Here is an 18161-nt window from a genome sequence, read left to right as displayed (position 1 = left end):
AATAGTTTCTACCTTCAAGAGGTTTAAAATCTGCACACGATGAAAACTTAAAATATTTGTGAACCACAATTAGTAGGCCAGCCATTTTCAACTGTTTTCCAGCATAAATGATCTTGAAGTATGTTGTCTTACATACCCAACGTTATGACCTTGCAAAATAAGTACCCAGGTATTTCATATGTACCCCATGTTTTACAGTTTTTCAAAGTTTATTCACATAGATTAACTCACATCATAAGCCTATAAAGTAGGCAAGACAAGAACTACCCTCTCCATTTTACACATGAAGAAACTGGTTCTTAGTGAGAGTAAGCAATTTTCTCCAAGTTGTATGGTTAATAAAGGTAACGGAGCCAAGGTTTGACCACTGTGGTCACAGAACAGAGAGCATGTTCTTCTTGGCCAACCTAACTGGCCTGTAAAGGGCCTAAATCATATTTTGCTCACAACTCCTGATTTCCTAGGTGAATGCACACTAGACTCTACACTGGGCTGTGGACAGGTTAGCACCCCTATTTGTTTTTTTTTTTTTTTGGAATAATATTTAATGAGAGGTTATTTACAAATAAAGGAAATCATACCAAAAGACTGAAGATTCACAGTGAAATAAGTTGGTTTTGGTTTTTTTTTTATTCTTTTACATCTAGGAAGAAGTTTAAAAGAATAATTTCTGCAAAATCATTCAGTCACCATTTATAATAAAGAAAAAATTTAAATCTCAAATTACAGTAGAATAAAATGAATCATGAAATATGTAGAATTTTTTTACAGAATTCCAAGTTTAAACAAAGACTAATATTAACACCTTTTTTTTACATCTTTATTGGAGTATAATTGCTTTCTAATGGTGTGTTAGTTTCTGCTTTATAACAAAGTGAATCAGTTATACATATACATATGTTCCCATATCTCTTCCCTCTTGCGTCTCCCTCCCCCCTATCCCACCCCTCTAGGTGGTCACAAAGTTTTTGGAGATTAATCCTTTGTCAGTTGCTTCATTTGCAAATATTTCCTCCCATTCTGAGGGTTGTCTTTTGGTCTTGTTTATAGTTTCCTTTACTGTAGGACCCCTATTTACATTTATTTTTAAAACACAATAAAACAGGGAAAAAATAAGCTTTACTAAGATGTAAGACACAGGGGCTTCCCTGGTGGCGCTCCCAAAAAAAAAAAAAAAAAAGTATGACACAGACTGACAACAATACATGTATATAATCTCTAAATAAATAGACATATAATGAGAGTATATAACCAAAAATGTTCTACTTATCAGGGTACACAGCAAAAATACCTTGGAGAGCTCTAATAAGCTAACTGGCTCAGATATCAAAAATACAAAAAAGTACATAATGACATAAATCATTAAGAAAAATAGCAATAGAAAAATAAGAGAAAATATATGGAAAAGGCAATTTGTAGAAGAGACTCAAATAGGCAACAAATAGAGGGAAAGATGACAAGCATGGCCAAAACCAACAACGCGCAAATTCAAACAAGATACCATTTTTGTCCATTAGATTACTCAAAACTTAAGGCTGGTAACACCAAGTGCTGGCAAGGACACAGGAGACAATAATCCTACACACTGCATCATGCGAGGATAAGATGGTAAAGATTTTTTGGAAGTTGGCCTAACTGTAAACCACAAATAGCAAAACCACAAATTAATCTGAACGTGACTGTCGAAGGGCTCCAATAGTTGGACCAACTCCAATTCCAAAAGGAATTTAGGGGGTGAATGCCCTGTTTTCATTTGGGGCTTTCTGATTCATTATGTAGTTTTGCACAATGTGTCACTTTCTACCACTTTCCTATTTTTTGTGTGTGACTCCATGAACTTAATGAAAAATACTGCTTTTCATTAATTTTATAATTATGCATTTTAATCACTTCAATATTTTCAGACCCTATTTATGGTGTTTAGCAGGATTTTACTACGTTTATCAAAAGCTAAAATACGTATACAGCCTAACTCAGCAATTTCCACATCTATTTTATAAAAACATTTGCATACGGCCACAGTTTATGTATAAGTATGTTCATGACAACATTGTTAGAAACTGAGAAAAAAAATGGAAACACACTAAATGTCCAACTAATTAATGTCCAGCTAAATAATTAATGAATATTTTGTAGCTACTGAAAGAACGGTGTTGACTTCTAAGTACTAATATGAAAAGATCTAAGGTATTAAATAAAAAGGAAAAGTCAAAGAATTGTACATATAGGACAAGCTCATTTTGGTAAAAATAAATGAATAAATGAATGTATGCATGTATAGGTATGCAAAGAAGGGGGAGGAGGACACACACCAAACTGCTGACATGCACAGAACCTCCTCTGGGGGAGCAGAGTGTGGGGTGAGAGGGAAAAGCATAAAAGAGACTCCGCACTACTGTATCAGGAGGAATAGTAACATTTTCCTATAAGTCTCCCTCAGAATGCCTGTTAGGAACCGGGCCACACAGCAGGAGGTGAGTGGCGGGAGAGCGAGTGAAGCTTCATCTGCCGCTCCCCATCGCTCCCCATTGCTCCCTGCCGCTCCCCATCGCTCGCGTTACTGCCTGAACCACACCCCCACCCCGTCCGTGGAAAGACTGTCTTCCATGAAAGCGGTCCCTAGTGCCAAAGAGGCTGGGGACCATTGGCATAGGCCATAGTGCCTACTCTTAAATACTGCCACTGATAATACTGGTTAAATCACATGAGTAAATCCAAGGGTTGAGTTCACAACTCAGTCAAGCTCTTAAAATCACACACTCACACATGCAAATACGTATATATGTGACATTATGTCTCCATCCATCTAGCCATCCACCCACCCATACTCTGACCCTGGGCACTAGTATAGGTACTTGCTCCTCATCTGTGAACTCTGCTACAGCTTTTTCACTCAGCAATGGGAAAGAGCAGTCCTGGTGTGAAATATGGGTATCTTGCAAACTAATCTAGCACAAGATGCCAATTATTGATATCTTTTTTTTTTTTTTGCGGTACGCGGGCCTCTCACTGTTGTGGCCTCTCCCATTGCAGAGCACAGGCTCCGGACGCGCAGGCTCAGCGGCCATGGCTCACGGGCCCAGCCGCTCCGCGGCATGTGGGACCTTCCCGGACCGGGGCACGAACCCGTGTCCCCTGCATCGGCAGGTGGACCCTCAACCACTGCACCACCAGGGAAGCCCAATTATTGATACCTTATACTACCAGTTGTATTAATTGTCAGTACGAAACCAGGATGAATAAAAGCTTAAGGCTCACTTTACTCAAGTACTCCAATGTTTTTAAAGTATTTGGGCTTACATGTAAGCTCTTGAATTGCCTTTCATGTTTATGTTTGTGGCTTTATGATATAAATTCAGATATTAAATTAAGGATGGTAAATACACCATTATACCAACCTCCTCACCTAAGCCCTTGCAAACATCATTGACTTGTCACAATACGCTTTCCTACTGATCCAGAAGTTGATCTCCAAATTTTTCTAAACACAGTGCTCCAAAGCGCTATTGCTCATCAATCAGACTTGCAATGCTAGTTGAAACTTATTTACTATTTCTGGTAATCCATTACATCAACGGCCTGCAATGAACCACATCTCCTGGTATTCACAGGCTTGTGTAGTTCTCTCCCACTTTTGATTTTGGCCTTGGTCATGTGACTTGCTTTGACCAACAGGACATGAGCAAGCATAATGCAAGCAGAGGTTTGATAAACGCTTGCACCCAGGGGCTTGTCTTCTTGGAACGTTCCCTCTTAGAAGCCAGCTGCGTTGTTAGCAAGAAACTCTAGATAGACTACTAAGTGATGAGAGGCCACGAGGAGAGAAGACACGGGATATTCCAGTCAAGTTGCAGCTGAATGTATCTGCAGGAGGGCCCTCAGTTATATTACAGGAAATAGAACAGCATAGCTGAGCCCAGTCAACCCAAAGAAAGGTGAGAAATTATAAATCATTGTTGTTTTAAGCCACTAAGTGTTGGGATAGTTGGTTATGTAGCAACAGATAAAGACTAATCCCTGTTCCAAACTCTCCGAATCACTAATGACAACCCACACAGATTCTCCATCAGTTACCTTCAAATTTCATCTGTCCGGAGTATTTATTGTAGGTATGGAGAAACAGGGGCACTTTTATACACTTCATATACTAAGGGGAGAACATAACTTTGTACAAATCTCTTAGAGGGCAATTTGGCAAAATGTTAAGTAATGAACCTTTTAAAAAGCTCATACCCTATCCCAATAATTCCAAGTCTAGGAAACAGACATGCATATGTTATATAAGGATTTTTCTCACAGCAAAAAGTTCGAAACAACATAGCCATCTAAAAATAGAGGGATGATTAAACTATTATATATTCATAAGATAAAACATCAGTTATTAAAAAATCTTCCATTGAATATATAATGACATAAGGACACACGATATAACTTTAATGAAAACAGCATTCGACACAGTACTAGCAATAAGATCCAAATCTTTAAAAGTATTTTTGCATATATACAGAAATATTAATAGAAATTCTCTCTGCATAATGAGACCAGGTGATTTTATTTTCTCCTTCTTTATACTCTTCAGTTTTTTCCAAATGTTTTACTTCTATAATCAGAAAGAAACACTTAACATTATAAAACAGGTTGGAAAAAAGGACACACACTAAACACAGATTTGGAATCATTCTCTGACATTTCTTTACTAAATTTTTTTAAATGCCATCATTATTAGATGCATCTATATTCTGTGATAGATTAAATTTTTCAAAATAAAACTGGAACAGATGAATTTTCAAACAGAGAAAAAAAACTGACACTAAGATTAACAAGTTACTTTCTCTCCACCATTGCTTTGTATACTATGAAAAATAAGCAAGGAGTAATTCCTTGTTTCTTCTGAAGACTCTGCTATTCTGTCCTATTTTACTAAGTTTTAAATTTTAGGTTAAACAGCTTCATTGTAAATATTTAATAAAATGGGCATTATATGCACCTTCAACCAAGTTCAGCAAAAGCTGATGGAATTCACTCAATATGAAGTCTAAAACTATTTTTCATCTCAGAGGCAAATTCTCTCTTTTGAAGACCATGTCTATTCCAAAGAAATAATATGTGTAAAGAATCTTAGTCACTTGGAAGGGACGGGGGGGGCGGTGGGGGGGGGGTGTGGTGGTGGTGGAAAGCATGCAGAACATCCCCGAGAGGCATGTAGCAAGCCAGTTTGGGTAGCATTACTCAAGCACTGACACTGTGTGGGAATTATTTTCTGAAGTGGCCAGTGATTTCAGAAGAACCAGAGGGAATCCCTGGCCCACTGTAGCAGGGTGGAGGTTTTGATCACAGTGAGGCTGTACTGTCACTTGTACCAAATCAAAGTTGGTTTCCTCAATCCCCCTTGCTCAAGGCAGCCAGTATAGGATTGGTTTCTATTGCTTCTTCCTCAGAATTTAACTCTTCCTCTTCATTCTCCAGGGTCCAGGCCTGAACCACCCTGCATGTATCAACTACCACTTCTTCAATGGAAGGCAGAAAGCATCCTTTAAAATCACTGATAATATCACTTCTTAGGAAGTCTGCAGATGCGCGGGTTCATGGCCTTCCTGGCCTTTAGCACTGTGCACTGTATACAAGGGAGAAGCAGGAGATCTCTGATCACGCAGCCTTTCACACCCTGACTTCCTACGTGACCAGGCCTTCCTCTCTCATCACACAGTTTCTTGGAAGGCTGGTTGATAATAATCTTGGCTTCAGCCAAGGACAGAAAATTACTGAAGACCAGAGGGCCAGTCTTCACTCCAGCAATGGGCATGTAATACAAGGTGGTCAAAGTCCTTGTCTAAGATTTTTTTTTATTGAGGAAGAGAGAAGGAACCTTATCTTTTGGGTTAAAAAGCTAAAAGGGTATAATTTGGGGCCATGGGCAAACATTTTTATGGTTAAGTGGAGAAAAGCTTTCTAAAGTGAAAAAAGGTGAGTGAGGAAGGGTCTTGAAGGATTCACTTGTGTCACTCCTGGAACTAATGTGGGAAAAGAGTTTGCTTTTGCTTGTAATAGTTGGCTTTGGGTCACTGACATTTACAACAATATGAATCCTGACTAGATGACAAGTGAGAAGCAGAAAAGTGACCTGGGATGTTCAGATTTGGGCAATGACTTGTTTTTCTTACAATCTGTAATAGGTCTTCATTTCAAACATCTCATTGCCTATTATGTGTCAAGTGCTGGAAACATAAAGATGATATGACACAATCTCTGCCTTCAAGGAGTTAACAGTCCAGAGAGATTCTCTTGGGTGTTTCTGAAATTACTGGCCACTTCAGAGAATAATTCCCAAATAGCTAGGAGGCTACTTCTAAGTAACCAAGGAATTCTCTGCGTGGCTCTGAAATGTCTGTCACCTGTACCTCGTGAGGACTAATTTCTATTTCTCTCAGGCCTCTCTAGGACCCACTGAGTTCAGTGGTCTACACTTGCTTTACTCATACTAATGATGATAGTATATCTCCCCCGTTCTCCAAACCACAGCAGCCTGAACTGTGAACATTTCTAAATGGAAATGGCATGGTCAGTGGCAAGGTCTGGGATTCAGCTGTCTCCCAACAGCCCTCACAGGTCCCTGCATTATCTTGGCTTGATCCTGGATCTGGTCCCACAATCAGGCCTCTGAGCAGATCCTATCTGTCTCCTGGAGGAGAATCGCATAAGCCAAACTCGAGAAACAGCTGACTTCCTAATTCATATTGGGACAGACAGATGTCACATAAAGAGAATATTTAAATTTCACAAAGAGCCACATTACAAGGTTTCTGAATAGCATGGAATGAAGTTGAGTGTCATCATCAAAATTCATCAATCAACAAATATTTACTGAGGAACTACTATGAGAAAAGTTTAAGCTGAGGGACTGAAAACACAGCAATGAACGAGCTGCTTTTCATGAAGCTTACCTACCATAAGGAGTGTAGGCAAACAGGTATTAAGCAAGCATTGACTTGATTTTAAAACATGCTTTTTCAATATACTGTTTCTGAATTAAGGATCAAGGGGTTTATTTAATATGGTTATGTCTCTCCCCTCTGAAAAGCTGTTACTATTATTAAATCAATGGCACTGATAATCGCTGGCAGCTTAAAAGAAATATGGGGTTACACAATTAAATATTTAATCATGATCCTGTTAAGTGTTAAAAGGAAATATAAGGAGAGAACCTGATGAGGGAGAGAACTTACACTGGAGGGGCTCCACTAGGCCCCCAAAGTCTCACCTTCACACAACAGTCAGACTGACCCTTTCAAAGGGCGAAGCCAGACCACGCATCTCCTCCTCTGCTCAGACCTGCGACGGCTCCACATCTCCTCGTGTAACAGCCAATTACATCAACCAAGGAGGCTGCCACGCAGCTGGGCTCTTCCTTCTCTGATTCCACTGTCTTTTTCTCCCACACCCATCCCTCTTCACTCCTCTCCTGATCCTACACACCTTGCTCTAATTTTTTTCCTACAGCACTTATATATTCTTACATACCATAAAAGTTATATTTTCTTTGTCTGATATTCTCTCCTCCACCATCCCAGTCCCCAGAAGGGTAAAGTTGTTTGGTCTATTTTGTTTAATGATTGTACCTAATTGCTAAGGCACATAATTATGAGTTCAAAATGTATTGAAGAGAAGTGAAGGGGAAAAATGCATCAGTGAAAGATTGAGTAATTGGAAGACCTTGCCACTGGGACTGGAATAACAGTCAAAATCAATTGGCTTAACCTTGCTCTCTACTAGATAGTAGAGAGTAACTTCTGCTGCAGCTTTTCTCCTTTTTCTAAATTTCCACATCACACCAACCCCACCCCAAGTCTTTCTTTAGCTATAGCAATGCTTTCACTCAGGTTATGGTCCAATCTCAAGCCCAAGATGCTATCAATTCATCTTTCAGGCGACTTTGCACTGCTCTGTTCTCATCACTCTGTGGGGTTTCACAGCTGAGCTTTCAGAGGAAGGGTTATTCCTTATGTTTGTAAGAAAGGCCTCTTCCACACTGGGCCGAGTCCTCACAATACATCTGCTCAAAGCATGATGTATACTTCATAGCATTTATCAGTCTACGACTGTATGTTTGTGATTATGATAATGCTGTCTCTCTCCTTAATTTAACTATAAGCTCCTTAAGAGCAAGGTCCATGTCTGTTTCGTTCATAAAACCTAAAGCACTTGGCACACAGTACTCAGTAAGTGTTTGTTGAATGAATAATTGGATGGATGAATATGACATTCCTGGCTTGGATCTACATACTGTTTGGAGATAATTAGGTAGCTGAGATAGCATTGTGTGGGGGCAGGGGGGAGGGGGGTGGTTTGTATTTCTTATTCATGAGGGAGGAATAGAAGATAATGTCGGGAGTCCTTTGGAAAGGCCAGATTTTAGCCACCTAAAATGCTATGCCCTCTCAAGATAAGCAGCTCAAAATCCAAACCATCATTAACACCTCCACCTAGCGCTCCCCCCAACCACCTATTCCCTTATTCTGGTCAAGGGTACCAATCATTCTTGTAGCCACTCAGACACAAAGGCTTCTGTGTAACTTTTGACCTCTCTTTCTCTGACAACCTCCCAGCTCAGCAAGACTCCCAAGGCCTGTCAACTCCTCTTCAGTATCTTTGATCAATGGCCTCCTTCCTTTCCATTCCCACTGCTACCAAGTTGGTTCCAGCAACTAACTCCCAGGTTACAGCGACAGACCCAGGATGGGACTCCTCGATTCCAGGTTTGCCCCTTTCTAACCGAAGCTGCCTATATTAAAATCTCCCTTAAAACCTTCACTTTAAGCTATTAATGCTATACCCAAAAACACCTGCAGTGGGCTTGCCTAGAAATAAAAATCTCAGGCTTTTATTCAAAGACCAGACACAACAACAAACAGTACTCCTAACAGCATTCCTCGTCTGACTTCCCATTATCCTAGCATTTTCTAATCACCAGCAGGGCAGTTATCACTACTCATCACACATATTATACATGTCCCCACCCCCATGAATTTATGTTATCAGTCATCTGTCTCAACCCATCTGAATTCCATCCATGCCCTTAAGGCTTAGCTCAACTCCTGCCTCTTCCTTCAAGGCTTTCCACGTCAGCCCGGCCTAAGTAAGCTCCTTCCTCCTCTGACTTCTTAAGACACCGTCTGACGGACAACCAGCATCAATTTTTTTTTTTTTTTGCGGTACGCGGGTCTCTCACTGTTGTGGCCTCTCCGGTTGCGGAGCACAGGCTCCAGACGCGCAGGCTCAGCGGCCATGGCTCACGGGCCCAGCCGCTCCACGGCATGTGGGATCTTCCCGGAAAGGGGCACGAACCCGCGTCCCCTACATCGGCAGGCGGACTCTCAACCACTGCGCCACCAGGGAAGCACCAGCATCATTTTTTATATTAACTCCAGTTTACGCATACACATCTATACAAGTAAATTTTCACCATTAACCCCAACTTCTACATTATCTGTTACAGAAAAATGAAAAGGTCCCAGGAGAGAGTATTGGCCCACAAGTGCTGAGAAACCCCTTGTCTTTGTAGAACAGACAGAGGTGCCTAGACAGGGATGTTTACATCCTACCAGTTTTCAAGGCCTCCAACTCTGACTCTTCCAACCAATTCTTTCTCTACTCCCCATTTCTTCCCCCTTCCTAAACTACACCAGCTTTGAGAATAAGAAGAAAACAAAGAAAGAGGTCTATCAACATTAGGGGAAAATCATTTGAGAAATCCAGAAAGGGCTCTCCAAATGCAATCACTTGAGTTGTGGGGACTCCTCTGTTCTACCCCGATTAACTCCTTGGGAGGGTGGAGGCCAGCATCATCAGTACAGACACCATTTACTCAGAGGCTCATTGGATGCTGGCATTAAGCTATAGGCAGGCACTACAAGAAGGCACTGAGCGGGCCTGGTCCCCGAGCAACCGTCCTGGGGCTAAAAAGGACAATGAGATTCCAGATAAAATTCACTGAGGTTGGAAATCCTGTCACCCCACCCTTGAAACTTAAACACATTTTATCACTGAAACACTGTTCTTTGTGGTAAACTTTCCTAATCTGCCACAAAACACTCTGCTTTTCTTTTATGAAGACGCCATTTTAAAATTACATGTTTGTTCCATGTTTTGTTTTAACGTCTCTTTTTCCTACTAGATTGTAGGATCCAGGAAGGCCGGGTCTCAGTTGTATCACCAAACACCTAGAACAGTGTTTAGCACTCTTCAGTGGATGTAAAGGAAGGACCAAATTCCAAGATTCTACTAAAATAATACTAGTCAACAGGTTTTTAGGGGGTGAAACAAGCTTCTGTTTGTAGGTTGGCCTACTAACCTAACCATTGTACTTATTTCTCTGAAATGATATTTCTGTCCCCAAGCAACCTACTTATGGAGAGACACATACTATAGGATCTGTTTATACTGCCCTGTATTTTTAGGTCTAGAAGGGTTTCAGCCCAGAGACCTTAATTTGAATGCTAGTGACTCACAGTGAAACTATATGACCTACAACAGGCCCTTAACCTCGTTAAGCTTCAGTTTCATCCTGAAACAGGGGTAGTGGCGGGGAGAAAAAGAAAACTAGGGGCTACTGTGAGGATTAAATTCACTGAATGCTGTGTTGAAGTGCCTCACACTAACCAAGTTCATGGGGCCCACACCATCGCCCTTTTTTAATACACCGCATGCTTTTCTCTATACTACAAACTCCTTGAAGGTTGAAGTCATAGTTCAATTGTTATGCTGTACCTATCGAATCAGCATGAAGTGCTTTACATATGTAAGGATTACTTATTCTGGGACTTCCCTGGTGGCCCAGTGGTTAAGACTCCAGGCTCCCAATGCAGGGGGCCTGGGTTCGATCCCTGGTCAGGGAGCTAGATCACACACGCATGCCACAACTAAGAGTTCGCATACCACAACTAAGGAGCCCGCCTGCTGACCCAGCACAACAAAATAAATTTTAAAATTTTTAAAAAAAGGATTACTTATTCCAAAAACTCTGTTATGAATACAAAAAAGATGTACAACATCCAGGAATTGTTCTGAAACATTGTGTTGCTATGTCTAATTATAATATTATAGCACTACTATACCAAACAATTTAAAATATCAAATATATTGCAATATATTCTCACATTCTCGTGGCAGCTACGTTCCGTCTTCACTCATAGTTTGAATTGTGATAATCTGTGAAGAAACAGATTTTCCTCTCACTTGCAACCTTAAATGGCTATTTCATACTAGAATTCCCATCATTGCAGATTAGTTTGAAATTCTAAGCACACATTAGACCCAACTATAGCAGATACTGAAATGAAACTTTATTAGTCAAAAATCAAACACTGCTCTATTTGCATATCTAAGAAAAAGTTCAATTTTCAGAACTTAAAATTTTAAATCAAGAAAAAAGCAATATGGGGGCTTCCCTGGTGGCTCAGTGGTTGAGAACCCGCCTGCCGATGCAGGGGACACGGGTTCGTGCCCCGGTCCAGGAAGATCCCACATGCTGCGTAGCAGCTGGGCCCGTGAGCCACGGCCACTGAGCCTGCACGTCCGGAGCCTGTGCTCCGCAACGGGAGAGGCCACAACAGTGAGAGGCCCGCGTACCGCAAAAAAAAAAAAAAAAAAGAAAGAAAGAAAAAAGCAATATGAAAATATAACCTCACAAAATTTACATACTACTTTATTACCCTGCAAAGACATTTTTTGATCCCCAAACCTGCCACATAAGACAATGACCTCTAAATAATTAGAACAAAGTTTCTCACTATTAGGAGAGCACTGTTTTAAGATTTACTTAGCCCTTTAAATTAACCATCTTAAAGCTTTGAAGCACAAAGTAATAGTCAATGACACATCCATTTTAAGCTACCATGACCTGTCATTACAGAGTCATTAAGTAATATTTCAAGGAGTAAGCAGAAAGTTTTATAACCTTCAAATATATAAGATTATCTTCTGTATTTTACGAGCTAAGTTATTTGAATATTTAAAGCTACACTTTATAAATTATAAAAATCACTGGCAGTTTTCAGCATTCTTCCTAAAGATAAAAAGCATGAATTAAGTGTTAAAAAGCAATCTGGAAACAATAATCAAATTCAAACTCTGTGTATATGTATTTACACACACACACACACAAGTAATAAAATAATTTAGAGGCTGGTTAGCTTAAAGCAAGCTTTTCTCATAAAAATTTAAAGCTAAATATTTATCTTTATAATACAGAATTTTCAAATTTTAATATTTTCTGGCCAAACTGATTTAAAGTAAAACACCTTCTCTATATTATATATTGTTTCCAAACTGTAGACTTTTATGAAAGAACCAATTTCAAAAACTGTATAAAGTAAACTGATTATCCAGCTCAAATCTATACAACTCAACTCTGATCAGCTCCTCTGTTGACATTAGTTAGCACTGTTAACTGCATGCACACAGCTCTCCCTGTTTTTGTACACAAAACACAAAATGCAGCAACAGAAAGACAGCAAGCACAACACAGCTCTGGCTCTGCTTAGACTTATCTACGGTTATCTGCACAAAGCTTAAAGAGGGAGATTAAACAGTTAACCGGGACAGGAAAGCTAAGTAACTTTCCACATTTCCCACATTATCTCTTCTTGGCACTGTGAGTTCATTATTTTGTAGAATACTATAAATTCCCAGAATAGTATAAAATTCAAAGAAATTTCAAAGTGGGCTGGAATTGAGAAGTTATCTTTTCCAGCCAGCCAAATTTAAAGACAGGAAGACTGAGCTCCAACGTGTTAGAGGGTCAAGGCCTGCCTTCCAACTCTTCCCCACAAGAGTGTTCTTCTCCTTAATGCCCACAGGGATGCAGTCGTTGATACCAAAATACTATGCAAAGATAAATTCTTCTTCTGCCATTTTGAATAAACACCAACATTTGTTCAGGAGAGAAATAATTTGAGCGTTAAATGTACTTCACTTGGGAACTAAAGTAGAAACAACTCAAGTTCTTTCAGTCTCTTTCAGTTCTTGCTCTGGGAGCCTCCCAGGAACGCAGGATTAGGAATAACAAGATGGTCAATGTGTCTTTTATTGGCATTTCATCTTCCCTCCTCCCCTGTGAATAAAATCCACCCTGCTCACTATATCACCTGCTTTTCTTATAATTTGAGCAGTAACCTCCTTCCTTCATCTAAAAAAGAACCAACAATGAGAAATATATCCACCAACAGGCATCACTTTCCTACTGAAGACTCCTATCCTTTCTCCTACTCTGAACATTCTAAATATAGTTCATGTTCCTGCTGTTTCTCATCTTGCTGTCTTTGCAGACCATAAATTCCAAAGGCATGTTTCTGTTGTTTTATTGTGTGGTGTGACAATGGAAAGAGTAATTCTTCTGAATACATCCACGATTAAAATGAGATTCAGACGTGGTAAAATATGTGAAAGCACTCTGTAAATTGTGAAGTTTAAGATAAAAGTAGTGCCCCTATTATATTAGAATGATCAGGCATCCGTAATTGCTCATAACAACACAAGTAAGTAAAAAATTTCTAGGAAATTACAGCCCACATTAGAGATTTAACTAATCTTAAAAGAAATTAGTCTTCTGATATAACCCAGAAAGGAAAGGTAGTAGCACCCAACATCCAGCAAATCATGTATTTGTCAATGGTTGTTTTACTTGAAGTTTAATGAGTGTATATTTCTAAAATATGCTCAATTTTAGAACAAATTACCTTCATAATATAAATTCTTTATTGCTACTTTTGGACACAATGATTGGCTGTCTATCAATACCACATGATTAAAACCCAGTAGTTTAAAAATGTATCCTGAGTTAAAGTAAAATTATTACCACTTTCTTAATATTGTTCTCATTTGCCTGAGAAACTTACTTAGGCATGACACTCAAGAAACTCTAATCAAAACGGCTAGTAAAACAAAAGAAAACTCAGTCTTTCTAACAGCCTACTTCTAAATTAAAACACACATATTTGGCCCACACAGAATAATAACATTTTGTACTGTCAAACATTCATCTAAGAACGTACACATTCACCGACATTTAAATAATATTGAGAATTGTAATGTTACTCCTATTCTGTAGATCAGCTAGGCTTAAGGTACAGTAGTTAAAATCATACTGGATAAAAATAAATGAACTCCACCAAAAAAACTGTCTTTCTTCAGAAATATCAATACTTTGTCCAGAAAAAAAAAGAAGCATCCCTTTTCATGGCAATACAAACTCACTTTAATTCAGGATAAAAATAACCACTAGAAAAAATACTTGGTGACTCTGCACTTTACTCATGCCTTTATTTTTTAGGCCATCTAACAATGCACAGCACAATCTCCAAATAAAAGATGTAAATTAAACATATCCAGAGAAGGACCACATCCTGAAACTATACTCCATTCCTGTATCTTAGTTCTGCTTTCTCTATTTCTATATCCAAAAAAGCAAGCATAGCTAATACTATACATATCCCTTAACATTTTATGTAAATATCATTCTAAAAAATGTTAAAACCACATAGGTAATTATAATTTAGTGAAGTACAGCATCATCTTTAAAATGGCACTCAGCAAAATACCTTACTGGGCCCAATGTAACAGAGGTGCCTTTAGCTAGGTACCTGTTATTATTATTAAACCACTGACATCTCAACCAAATCTTGTATTTAAGCATTCTCTTTCAAGCCTCAGTTCCTTAAAATTAAACAAAAAATTTTAAAACAACAAAAACAAGCTCTTAAGTAAACAGTTTCTAATTTAAAATGAAGATAAAACCACCTTTATTTTCCCTTGAGGGATAAAAAATTTTCCTATATAATATTGCCCTCAAACATTGTATTTGTCTCCAAGTACTATCAAGTTAACTCTGAACAGAAAATTATTTCAATATTCTATAGAATTAATTCAACTTTAGGACTGGTCATTTGTCCCTTGTAAGTGCTATTGAAAGCCTTTTATTCAATTACCAGTAAAATATTTCAATATGTATTTTTAAAACTTAGATATATTTAAATAAACTGAGGCAAATTACAAACAATGCTCCAACAGATGTTTGTGAAATACTCCTTATTTATTTACTTTTATTTTCAGTCCTGTTATTGTCCATCAAACAGTAATCTAGCTTTACATCACTTTTGCTACTTATAGTTCTGGTCAAAATACACATGAACAGAATTCACTTAAAAAGAAAAAAAAAAAGGTAACGTACTAAAGACAAAATACTGTAATGCGCTATCACTCAAAAATATATACAGAGGCACCAAAAATGTAACCGTGGCCATAAATGATCTAGCTCCCAAATCAATGAAGGTCCAGGCAAACAACATAAGAAAACTAAGAGTGTCATCTTTTACCTCAAAATTCCAACACTCATAAAGCATAAAGTCAATATAATACAATAAACCTTAAGAAATCATGATCAAAAAAAAAAAAAAAAAAAAAAACAATAACAATAAAAAAAAAAAAAAAAAAAAAAAAAGAAATCATGATCATACCTAGACATACAACCAAAGGTTAATCACAACATTTGAATTACCAAGGAAAAAAATCATAATTAAAAAAACTCACTTTATATAGTATCTTGCACCTTCAAAAGTATATGCTTCTTCCCAGCCAGTAGGCAAATCTAAAAAAACATACATTTCACCATTAGTATTACATCCATAGAACAGCACAGTAAGTTTCAAACCATTTTAATTATTCCTTTTCATGATCAGCTATTTTCATTTATTAAGTAGGTTTGTAACCCCCCCCAAAAGCATTAGACTGGTAATAAAACTCAAGATATAATATCATTTTTGGGAAAATGGCAATTCAAATGTAAAGCCACCAGAAAAGTATCAACAACATTAGAGGTTATCTGACATAATTATACACTTTGATCAGAGTGTTGAGGAACTACGCCCTGGCAGCCGAAAAAGCAAAGGGATGCCTTGTAATCCTAGGTAAGTACCCTTGAACGGTAGGCCAAAAACTCCCCCAAAACCAAAGAAAAAGACTATACGTAAAAGGTAACACCCACTTCTTCCTAGGTATGTTGTGTCTATGTAAGACCATATCTTTCAGCTACATAAGTGAATCCATCCAGGAAGTGTCACTGATGAGAAAGAACTTCCTAAGTACTTAATTAGGGGGAAAGAAATCTGAAATCACATACTTATAAGTACATGTGTGTTTCTACAGACTTGACTTTAAGAGATGTGAAATTTCAAGTAATAAACCTGGCAATAATGCAGGTGAACGATGGCACCATTCTGTGCTACATATTACTTACAAACCACCAGTGTCTTGGATTTAACCATAATACCGCTCAGAAATAAAAAACCGATGATGTGTGTACAAAGTCAAAGTAAACCAAACCAGAGAAAAATCAAGATCATCTCTCAAAAATAAAATTAACCTGAAATCATATAATAAAATTTTCTGAGGTGTGAATGTTATCAAATCCTTGGGGGTAAATAGGATAAAGATTTATATTTCACATAGCCAAAATAATCATGGAATAATTCCACGAGACAATTAGGCTAAATAAATATCATATTATCTCTTGTGACACAAACCTGTTACTATCCATAAGGCAAAGAGGCCATCAAAGTTGACTTACATATGCAAAACACTGAAACGTACATTCAAGTCAAAGACGACATCGGGGAGTTAAGAAATATGACGCCGCATTAGTCAGAAATGCCTTAAAAATGTAACCTCATCATGCTTGCTATACCAGCTTTCCCCTTCCTCCTCCACCTTTTTGCAAATTTAGAGATATTAGTCACTTCGCTGAACTCCAGAATTTAATAGAGAAGGCAGGCTTGTTCAATATCCTGGCAACTTTAAGAGAATCTCAGAGTTGGAAAAGTATCCCGGAGGGCAAGCTCTACAGACTTCTGAAGCCGGCCTCACCTTCCACCCAAACTGTTCTCAAGCCTTTCCAATCACCCGAAACAGAGGCAGGCCAGGAAGAGAACACATGTTACGTTTCAAAGACAAACAAGTTTCAAGAATGTACACAAAGAACGACAAAAGAAAGCCAGACCAGCACTGAAGCTCAAATCAGCTCTCCTCCAGCTCAACTCACATGCAGCATTCAAACAAGCTACCCAAGGCACCAGGAAGGTATGCTTCGCCGGCGACCCTCTCCTATTAGGGCACCAGTGCCCACACGCAGGACACCTCCCAGCACGCCCACCGCCTCCTGGCAGTGTGTGCGACCTCGGTGCCGCCGCCGGGGACTTCGAATCTGGCTGGCCAGCAACTGCAGCTGCAAATGCCTGCCCCGGCCCCGGCTGCTCCTCCGGGGGCACGAGGGAAAGCGTGCAGATTTCCCAAGCCGCTCTGTCGCGGAGAGGATCGAAGCACCCCCAAACTCGTCTCCTCCTCCTCCAACAGCCACCTACCCACAAGTCCCACCTCGGAGGAGGAAGCCGCACAGGAGGAGGGAGGCAGCTCCCGGGGAGGAGGAGGAGGATGTGGACACATTCTCCCCGCGGACGAGAGGCAGGGTTTCGGGCTGCAGGAGGGGAGTGGGAAAAGATTTCCTAAAGGTTGAAAGAGGGGTGAGGTGGGGGGCCCGGGGGGCGCTCGGAGGACTCAGGAGTGGCCGCGGGAGGAAAAACTCAGGATCCCAGGTTTCCCGGGGGAGGGGAGTGGGCCACCCAGGGGCGTGGGGGAAGAGCAGGTTGGGATGGGGCAGAGGGCGCCGTGGGCTAGTGGCAATCAAAGACGGAGGAGAGGGGCGTCCGGAGACTCGAGGGAAGTCCCCCGGCCCCTCTACCTGCGGCCGCCCCCGCCCGCCGGCCTCCGCCCCACCTCGCCGCCTCCCGGGTACGGCGGCTCGGGGCAGGTTGCCGGCAGGAGGTGGGCGGCCAGGGCTCCGCAGCCTCCTCCCGGCGAAAGCCAACTCCGCTCGGGCCCGGCCGGGCTCGGCGTTACCTGTGCTCTGCCGCCGGTGCCCGGTGACCACGGCCTCGCCGGTGACGGGGTGCAGCCAGGTGGTGCTCTTCGCCTCTTAAGTCCAGGAGCGGGGCAGGGAGCAGATCCACTCCAGGTTCAGATCCGCCGCCATGTCTGATTCCCCAGCCGCCGCCGCCGCCTTCTCCTGCTGCCGCCGCGGCTGCCGAGGGAGGAGGGAGCGAGCGAGCGAACCAGCT

The 18161-nt window shown here is 40.2% G+C and overlaps 1 pseudogene; it reads right to left on the bottom strand.

Moving 5' to 3' along the window:
* LOC112391858 (pleckstrin homology domain-containing family A member 5-like) overlaps nucleotides 1-18076 on the bottom strand; it is a 161788-nt pseudogene extending 143712 nt beyond the window's left edge.
* Between the last annotated feature and the right edge of the window lie 85 nt (nucleotides 18077-18161).

This window comes from Neophocaena asiaeorientalis, unplaced genomic scaffold (assembly GCF_003031525.2).
Source record: "Neophocaena asiaeorientalis asiaeorientalis breed wild unplaced genomic scaffold, Neophocaena_asiaeorientalis_V1.1 scaffold150, whole genome shotgun sequence".
NCBI classification, from domain to species: Eukaryota; Metazoa; Chordata; class Mammalia; order Artiodactyla; family Phocoenidae; genus Neophocaena; species Neophocaena asiaeorientalis.
Note: the sequence above shows the minus strand (reverse complement) of the source record. Positions and strands in the feature narration are given on the sequence as shown.